General features: G+C 36.0%; 1 long non-coding RNA gene across 2 annotated transcripts; it reads left to right on the top strand.

Moving 5' to 3' along the window:
- Positions 1-794: 794 nt before the first annotated feature.
- LOC142657135 (uncharacterized) lies at positions 795-5,724 on the top strand. Of its 2 annotated transcripts, XR_012849820.1 has the most exons (3): positions 795-1,325; positions 3,331-3,439; positions 3,539-5,724. It is a non-coding gene; the product is annotated as an uncharacterized LOC142657135 (long non-coding RNA). The 2 variants fall into 2 exon arrangements; XR_012849819.1 differs by having other exon boundaries at positions 3,331-5,724.
- The last annotated feature ends 5,131 nt before the right edge of the window (positions 5,725-10,855 follow it).

The following is a 10,855-nucleotide window of genomic DNA, read 5'->3' as shown; positions in this document are numbered from 1 at the left end:
AATTACCTAGTTAAATAAAAACCGGGCTGTCATGATTGTTTAGAGTTACTTGTAGAGACGTAATATAAAGTCCTGTATAGGTTTTCTGAGTACACTTCTTTTTCTGTGGTTTGATGTGGACAGCTCCTGCTATGTTATCTGCTGCTGCAGTAGATCTATTTCAGCACCACAGCTGTGGACAGCGCACTACAGCGCACTACTCCACACAACTACTGTAGTTCACAGATATCTCTGTTGAGTTCAGTCGTCTACTGTACTTCATAGTGACTGCATTGACAGTGAAACCTATTAACTTTACTTCAGTTTTTCTTTACTATTTCTTCCCCAATGCAATCGAAACATTTATTATGTTTATTGTATTGTCTTGTAAACATTACAGTAAACATAAGACAGTATAAAGTATCATTACCTTTGCATACTCTCAGACCATTTCCCCTTGGTTCCGTGCACAGCTACATACATGTGCACATAGGGCTTTGGGTTGCACTAGTATATTAATGCTCATGTGCTGGGTGTGTGGGGTGTATTGTAATGCAAATCAAAGTGTCCGGCATTGTTATTTGTATTATCTTTAATATCATTATGGTTGATATTGGTATCTTGTTTTACATGTGATGGCACCAGAGTAGCCCTCAGGATAAAACTGTCAGTCTTCTTATTCTGCTAAACGGTTTTGGTCGACATCTGTGTACTCAGAGCCATTTTCTTTCTTGCTGTCTCTCCCTCTCTCTCTCTCTCCCTCTCTCTCTTATTTTAACTGCATGTTCCTATAGTCCCACAAGACATTGGTCCTTTCCCATAGGGAAGTAATGAATAAGAGACTAGGATGCTTGCACGTCAGATCTTCCTCAATTAATCCACCATTAGCATGTTCTGGATCCACTACTGAATGGTTAACATTAGCTTGTGTAACTGTGTGCTGCCCAGAACCAATTAGGAGCTGCTGAAAAAAATGAACTCTTTGCAGCCCTGTGCTGGGAGCTGTCAGGGTTGGACGTGTTCAGATGTGGAGGTTGGGTGTAGTGGCAGCAGGCAGATGGTGCAGATCAGATCGATGTGATCGCTATTGCTGCTTTTTTCTCTTTCCTCTGGTTCCTGGAGCTGAGGGCGCTGGCTGAAGACTGTAAGACGGGTGAATGCATCTGGGGACTTCTGCAGGATATTCTCATGATCACTGACTTCAGGTTTATCATCAGGAGGAAAAGCTGCTTCCACCCATTTCAGGTTCCTAAAGGAGAAAGCATCTCCTAACACACAACGCAAGGATCAGCTACATCTTAGAGTCAGCAGAGCTCACACACACACACAGTCTTGGATACTACACGGTAAGCAATGGTTTCATAAAAGGCATGACCTGTTATCTTACTGCTGTATTCCTATAGAATGTCTATTTCCAGGATGCCATCCAGGGAGATCAATATTGTTCCCTTGTTGAGATCATGCTGTAACTGTGGTGACTTCCTTGGGCTCACACAAAGATGATTTCCATTTCATTTTTATTTTGTGGATTTTAAACCATCTTACAATAGCCCACATGTCCGTCCCCCCCCCATTCATTGAAGATTATAGCTGCAAGTAAAGCAACACAGCAGCCAAACGATATCTCATATAATGTTCATGAGATAACAATGACAGTCAGCAGAGCAGCTTCACAACTGCATCCCTGTATTTTATGAGGAACAGCCAAGGTATATTAATCTAGCAGGATAGAAGTTGATCATGGAAATACATTGAAAGCAATAATGCTACTTAGGGGGTGAATGGTGAGTCAATGCCTTAGATGGAGTGGTTTCATTGAGTTAATATCCATGTCAGAGTAAGCTGGGGACATTTGAAAAGGTGGGGCACTCATGTAATATTTTTTACTTGATGACTTACCTTTTTAGTCCTATTTTTCTACGTCTGGATTGGTGGCTGTTTTGCATTGCTTTGCTATAGAACTGGAGAATTAAGATGATACAGATACATACAACTAGTTCTAAAGGAGCGACTGCCCAAGAGATATACCGAGTTTCCCTCAGGCACACTTCACCATTTCTGGAAGAAAACGGGAGGTGCGAAACTCCACAAAGCCAGAGGGATCTGATCCAAAATAGTGTTAGTATGTCAAGAACAATTTTCAGGGCACAGTAATTGCTAGGGAGATTATTCCCTAGCTCCACACTAAGCTTTTGTATACAGAGGTGGAATGAGCCTCACCAGCCAACTGCTGTAACATTTGGCTGAAGCCACCAAAAGGGAGCTGTCCATAAACTGGGTCTGAAGCGTCCAACCATGCTGATATTGTAGGTTCTCAGAGAATTGTCACTTTTCTCACTCATGAAAAGTGTACACACTTATCCCACACACATTAAAATGCTATATCTATAAACTCATCTTACTCATATTATGTTTTTTCTATACATGGTGAGTCCCTTTGTCTTATGTAAAATCTTCCTGGACTGTGAACATCTAATATATTTAGGTCTTACAAATATAAGTTGTTCCTTAAATGAAATTGTTTCAAAGTTGATGTTTTTTTTACCTAAAGGTGTGTGTCAGTGTGTTGTGTGTGTGTGTGTGTGTGTGTGTGTGTGTATATGTGTGTACACTTGTGTGTTTGTCAGTGTTGTGTGTGTGTGTGTGTGTGTGTGTGTGTGTGTGTGTGTGTGTGTTTGTCAGTTGTCGTGTGTGTCAGTGTTGTGTGTGTGTGTGTGTGTGTGTGTGTGTGTGTGTGTGTGTCATTGTATGTGTTTTAGGTATATACATGTATATAACGGTAAAATGTGTCATTGATCTATCAGTACTAACGATGTATTCTAAGAACAAATTCATGCACGCGAAATGGAATAAAGAGTGACACGATCTATCTCTAAGACCTGTGCATATATACCACTTATTTGATGTGCTATGTAGGCTCCTTATAACTCTACTATCTCTATGAAATCTTAAAACATAGCTCAGCAAGACAAACCACGTTTCTAGCAGATGATCTGGGTTTATAACACTCACATAGCCTATAATCCATTTGCGCATTCAGCACAGATACGGTAATCCCGACTTTTTCCATCAATTTCTATACCATATTTTACAACATAAAGCTTCCCATATAATGATTTCATAGTGCACAACTATAAACTCTGCATGAAATAATGTATAGATATATGTAAAGTTTGTCTATGACTACTGTTATATCCTATACTAACCGTGATGATGTCATGTTGAGATGGGCAAAGCCCTGAGTATAATCATGCAAATACGTGTGGAATAATGTAGATGGGTTGTGTTGTGTACTCCGTTGAATTCCTCGCAGTATGGCTATACTTAAATATGCATGCAATTCTCTTGCAGGAATCTATAGGTCCATTGGACAACCAATTGAACAGCCTGGAGCTTGGGAGGGGGGCGTACAAGAGAGGGTTATTTTGCAAGTACAGAGGAAGACGTGAGGAGAGGCAAGGTACATTGCACGTAACTCTCTTGTGGTGTGTGTATGTGTGTCTAGATGCACATCTTCATGTACATTTCTACACTTCATGGCTCTCTGCTATTCTTTCAGGACTGGGACTAGAGGACATTTTGGACTTGGTTTATGGACCTGTTTGGATTCTTCTCTTCCTATGGATTTATTGTCCATCCGGCCGCTGCTGCTTTGTGGCTCTCTTCGGTGACGGGTATTCTTGGGTGGATAATACGGATTACGTTGTTATTGCTTAAGAATACGCGTAGTTGAGGAGAGTATCTACAACAAGCATGCTGCACGGCGCGCAACTCAACCACAGCCCGCTGTCTTGGCCAAGGTAGCGCTATTTCATCTATTTTCCATGCTTTGACAATGATTGCATGCCAAGGCTCTATCAAGCTATTATTTCAGCTGGTAGCTTCATTTAATGGGCAGTGTGTTGTATCCTCCCCTTTAAACTACAGCTGAATGATACACAGATCCTTCTTATTTCCAATCTTTATGTTTGGCTCGTGTTATGGTTATTGTTGACTTGCTTAACTAATGTTTTTTTTTTATATGACTATTAAAAACGGGCAGTAGGTTCATTTTTCTAGCCTGATATTGAGGATGAATTATATATTGGCTCTGATATACACCAAGGCAACGCCTTAACATTCTGTCAAGCCCAGTCCTATGGGACTGTACTGGAATAAAATAATCCCTGCTCTGTGGCCTGTATGTTTTGCCTTGGGCCTAATCTCTGCACTACGTTTATTACCCTTTGCCTTAGCACTCAGTCATTCGGATCTTCCCGTCTCTCTGACAAGTAGTAAATGTCCCCTTGGAAGTGTCAGTTCTGCAAGGAGTGCTGAAAAACTCCTGACTAGAGGGAAGAGGTTTAATGAATGAGCACTGCCAGCTTGTTTCTGTTGTTTTAACCATAGATTGCAAATCAGTCTCCAAAAAACGATTGGAAATCTTTGTGAGTACATTGTAACCCATTAATTTCACTATGGGTGGCCCAGTAATCGCTATGATAGGAGCTGTGTGCTCTCTTGCTCCTCTCAATTCTTTCTTGGTCATATAAATGTATTCTATATTCATGACCTACAGGAATATGCATGATAAATGTCATAAAATAATCATTTTATGACTTGGGAAGAAATAGTGCAGGGAAGAATGTAATTCTTAGGAGATGTACTGCATACTGTAATATATTAGTAATCCTTACTTGAATAAAATATGCACTGCCAATAGCAGAGATTATTTACATTCTGGTGAAGTACTGTACAAGGCACAGGATTCAGGGACATGTAAGTAAATAGTTTCAGGAATAGATGTTTCAAAGGTAAGCACTGCATTTCCTTAAACTCATGAGCAAAAAAGCTGCACCTAAAAAAAAATCTGCGTGTGTCTATCTATCTATCTATCTATCTATCTATCTATCTATCTATCTATCTATCTATCTATCTATCTATCTATCTATCTATCTATCTATCTATCTATCTATCTATCTATCTATCTATATACACATAAATATATATATATATATATATATATATATATATAAATAAAATCAATGTTTTCTTAAAATTCTAAAAGGTAATGTTTCCAATTATACAATCTCATAAATTCTTATTCTGTTTGTTTTATTAACCATCTATTGGGCTTCTCTGCATTTATATAATAACTATGCACATGTTTATGTCACATGATTCCAATGCTAAAAAAAATATGCTATATTTTTGGGAGTAAAGATAAGACATTGGGCTGAGTACAGTTGAATCACAGGCACCACATGTTTGAAACAGTCATACTGTATTCCCACCACCATAAATTGGAATATTTTTTATTTTTCACTTTTTTTAGGCTGATAAAAGATTGCTTTAATTAACAAAGCTAACCTTTTCAGTGACCTCTCATTTTCACATCCATCAGAATATATTACCTTCAGCCTTTCCCAATTGCTGATTGTGGATGATTTTTATTTTTTCATTTCAATTAACTATTTATGAAATATTTTAAATTGTATGTATTTTATATATACGTATGTGACTGGGCAGTATAGGCCACAGAATCAGTATTGCATGATTGTCAGTGAAAAGCCCTTATAGCTCTGGCCATCAGAGTCATACAGTATCAGTGTACAGTTCTATTTTTGCCAATGTGTTGCATAAGAGCAGAATGTGAGATTGTTATATAATTATGGAATAGGTTACATTATTACATACACGCTCCACTGCAAAGTATCAATGTTAAAGTGAAATGTTGCAAAAAAATAAAATACATTTTAATGTAAACCAATGGTGATCTATTTTTTATAAAAAAAATAATCTAAACTCAAATGCGCTGAAATAAAAACTGAGATTTGATTTTTATAAATGCAATATCTGGAACCTGAACACATTTGAGGAACTTGGAAAAGCCATCTGCTAAGACAAAATTGCCACTTAAGGGCCTAATGCCAATGAATTATGCAATCATGTCACATTTCCATTATATATAGATGCAGCTTATAATGTTACAAATTGTTCCATTTAGATTCTGCTTCGTCTTCTGGTTCTCAGTAAATCTGTTTATGATTAATGATTTCTCAGCAATGGAAACATTCCATTAAAATGGATGAAAAATGTCTGCAGGTTTAAGTAACCATCGAAATAAGAAAAAGGAAAAAATCTATCTTTTGATTTTTATCTCTACTGGTAAAAAACGCTATCCTGAGAGGAGTAAGCACTTTAGGACATGGGAATTATTTCGAAATGCAGGGGTGGCCTGGGATTAGGGCCTTATTAGATATCTTTTACATTGTATGCTTCTAACTTTATACATAGATAACATATTATTCGGATATATATATAAAATGCATGGTAATCTTGCATCATACATAATCTATAGGGCGCAATCTTGTAATAAGAATAGATTATGAAACATTCCTATGCAATTTGGCATACATTGCAGTAGATCTTTGTAATGAATTTTACAATTAATACTATGTCTATACTAGTAATAGTCACTCAGAGCCATTTGTACATGGAGGTAAATCTTAACTATTGATACCACTAGAACTGCTATAGGCCTTAAATAAGAGCCACTTATTCATTCTGTTTTCATTACATTTACAGTCTAAATAATGCAAATATAATGTTCTTAACAAAAATATAAAGGTTCAAATACAATCAGGAAATCTGTCCATGGTGTAAGTAGATTTACAAATAAAAATGCACCAGTGATAGGAATACAAGGATAATGCACACAATCCCATTATATCCAGCCATATGGAATATTTATGAATAATCCAGTCATATATATATATTTCATAGACTTTAAAGGTTACGTTATCGTCCACCACGTGTTGAATATATTGAAGACTGGCCAATTTAAATAAAGGGGTTGTATAATCGGAAAAACTTGCTGCCCGCCGGACCTTAGAGTTACATTTATGCACATGTGCAAATTTATTCATGTAGTTTAGAGTTTAGTTCCATAACCCTCTCAGTATATAAAAAATACGTTACAGGGTTGACTTAAAATGGCATATATATACCATATATATATATATATATATATATATATATATATATATGATCCATTTCTTAGCAAACTCTTGATAGAAATGTAATTTACTGGGATATCTAGACAGATGTATTTGCACAGGTTTTGAAGTTGATACCCAAGGTATGGATGTGGCATCATATCGTTTTCCTTTTTACCCTTTTTATCTCCTAGGTGTGTACGCATTATTGGTGTTTAGTAATGCTATGCAGCTTGAGTGACAAAAAGCATATATTATATTATTATGTATTTTATTATCATTATTTTTTATTATTATTATTATTATTATTATTATTATTGTTAGTTTCTACAGAATATAGTAAAATAATTTCCTGGTAGTTGAGTACAAACCTTGTAGTAAATATAAAAGTTTCTATATGCAATTATATGCAAATTAGAAGTCAGCTCAGAAGTCAATGTCTGGTGTGGGATTTTGCGTGGCTTTTCTCACCAGAGGTTACTACCTCTGATATCTGCAGTACCATTGGCTCCACCCCTAATTTGGATTGGCTCTAAGAGCCACACACTGACCGTGTAATATCCTTTCAGGCTAGTATTCAAGGAAGACATTCTCAGAGGCATTGATATATATCTAGGCAGTCTAGTACAGTCATGACATATCAAGGCACCAACCCCACTGTGCATCAAATGATTTCGTATATGATGCTGCACTTTTTTTTTCTCCAGCCTTAATATAACTTACTCAGTTTACTCAGTTTGGGAAGAGGATATTGAATATTGCCACAGCGTAAGCTTATAAAATTCACTAGCATAATGTTATTATTAATTTTTTTTAATATACGGTATATATATACATATATAAATAAATATATATATATATATATATATATATATATATATATATATATATTATGTATATATATATATATATATATATATATATATACAAACATCTTAATAATATTTGACATATGTTTCTTGAACCTACTAAACACATTATAGTAATTAGACACACAAAAAAATGTATGACGGTGAAGAAGATCATTGCTCTGAGCTCTCAATATACACACCGTGTATGCACACACAGATATGGACACGCAACATACACACCACATGTGCACATATACACACACATCATGCAAAAACACACACCCCATACATACATACACCCTACACTTTCGAACATTTTCACCAATGCTAATAGTTAGTCTTAATATTTTAAATGTACTTTGTTTTTTTATTATTATTATGATTATTATTGTTATTATTATTGTTATTAATAATAATAACAACAACTTTTAAAACAATGTGTAGAATGTTTACCTTTGAGTTCAGCAGAAGACACAAGGCCACAGGTCTATTCATTTAGTACAAGCGGTCTTGGTATTCCCTGATTTTAGTTACAATTAATAGACAATGTAAGAGATCAAAAACCCCATAAAAGTGTCACTGTCTCAGTGGTTTTAGATTATTATATGATCTCAGATACCAGTTACTTCATTTATAACATAATTATTATACATATTTAAATATCCTATTTAGGCTTGTACTAAAAGACAACTTATAGTCTACGGACCCACAGTAGGCAAGAAATTTGATTTTGGGGAGTCAGCATAAGACCCTGCCATGTAGTGGCACATTAGTACTCTATAGAGAAAATGTGTTTGGTGCATGTCTTAGGTGGTTAGCGTAAATATCTTTACGCTAAAAGGAAAATATAGAGCAGTGTTTCTTAATTCCAGTTCTCAAGTACCTTCAACAGATCATAGAGAGAACACCTGTGGCAATTACTAATGTACTGACTATAATTATATCCTCTGTACAATACTAAGGAAATCCTGAAAACATGACCTGTTGGGGGTACTTGACTAAAGTTTAGAGACACTGATTTACAGCATGCTGTGCTGAGTGTCCAATAGTTGGACTTGTGGATGTTCTTATTTTGTTGCTCTAAATAACGGAATCATTTAAACTTGATTTCAATCCATTATAGTGCAGAGCATGTGATTCTATAAAAAAAATATATGGGATTTTCTTAAATAGTTATTTTCTAATTTATTATTGGAATAGGTCCATTTACACATGGAGACATTCCATTTAGAATCTGCAGAGCTAGGGGGAATACTGAAGACTCTCAACAAATAAGGCAGCTTTACAACATTCTGCAGACTGGATTCCATTTACAGACTGCAGACTGCTGTAAATAATAGCCTTCTAAGGAATTTGTAGGCAAAGGTGGGGCATTGTAAATATACACAGCCCTCATCTATGTAATTGCATTATATGACAGAATTGCTATTAAATATTTCATTGGCTGCCCAAAGGTGATACCACTATGATGAAACAGCAATAACAAATGGCATTGACAAGTCATAGTTATAAAGATGATACTATATAAAAAGGATATCAAGGTATCTCCTCCCAGTTACACTAGGCAAATACTGAATATTAAAGCAACACCTTATCTAGCAATCAGAATAGTCTGTAGGTGTGGGTGATGTCAAGGTTAGATTAGCAATAAAGCAAAAACATTTCAGGCTAATCGACCTCAACCAATGAATGAATGAATGAATGAATGAATCAATCAATCAATCAATCAATCAATCAATCAATCGGTAATATTCTCCTTTTAAAATACTTTTATTTCCTTTATTAAATGTATCAGGATGGATTAAAAAAAAGGTTGGTCCATGATGAATGTACCTTAAATTTCAACGGTCCTAAATATCACAAGCTATCTATAAGATTGGACCATATTTTTTGCTAAAAAGAAAGGTGAACACCAATATAAGAAATCACACATGAACCATTATTAGCGAAACATAGACAATATTTTATTGAAAGATAAAATCATTAAAAATAAGTACATTGGCAGTAACATTACCCATAGAAAAAGGATCCCCACATAGGTCGGGTCCCACAGCCACTATAGTAAAGTGCAAAGGTACAATTAAGGAGGCTTCCAGACCAGAACTATGGGGGGATCAACCCCAAAGAAAGAAAGGTGGCAATACCAAGGCCAATATGCAGCTGTAAAAAGTGTACAAATAATAAATAAAATACTCTATGTCTAGTGTGATTACATCATTGGACAAATAGCATGATATGCCATTGAGCATCTGTACCTTCTACATGCAGTATAGTACCATTGTTTTCATTTCTGAAAACTACTACAAGTATCTTGAACCTAAAATTCAGGTTCATAAAGAATCAAAATGAACACCTATAATACCTTTTGGGCATAAATGTAAGCATAAGACATAATCCAAACAATAATAAACCTACATATGTCTCAAATACACAAAAATAGTTCTAGACATGTATTTGTCCCAAAAATATTTTATTGTTCCATAAATATGGATATCCCCCAGAACCCACACAAATATACATAGATGATTAAAACATATTTAAAATATTAGCTCTAAGACCACCAGCAAAGTACCAGCATGACCATAAAGGTATATCACATACATAATGTGAAACAGGTAAACAGTAAGAGCATGTGGTGTGCCTCTATCTCAATTCCTTCTAACACAATCCACAGTCTAAGGCCTTATTTACACTAACGTGTTTCAGGTCCGTGATACGCGCGTGAAAATCACGCGCTTCAACGGGCCTATGTAAGTCAATGGGGCCATTCAGACATTTCGTGTTTTTCACGCAGCGTGTGCTCGCTGCGTGAAAGGGCATGTTCAGACGTGGCGGAATTCTGCAGACACTGTCCGCATCAATGCCGCACATAATCTGCGTTGCAGATTCCGTTGCGCCTTTGCCTAAAATTTGAAGTAAAATGCTGCGGATTAGTCGTTGCGAATTCAAGTGAAGAGTACATCCTGCTCTCTTTTAAAACAGTTGTCCGAAACGTCTGCACGAAGATTACTAAAAAGGTGTGGAAACCAACGGACAGACTGTCCGCAG

The sequence above is a fragment of the Rhinoderma darwinii genome, chromosome 7, assembly GCF_050947455.1.
Source record: "Rhinoderma darwinii isolate aRhiDar2 chromosome 7, aRhiDar2.hap1, whole genome shotgun sequence".
Lineage (NCBI taxonomy): Eukaryota > Metazoa > Chordata > Amphibia > Anura > Rhinodermatidae > Rhinoderma > Rhinoderma darwinii.
The sequence above is the reverse complement of the archived record's forward strand: the minus strand, read 5'-3'. Positions and strand labels throughout refer to the sequence as shown.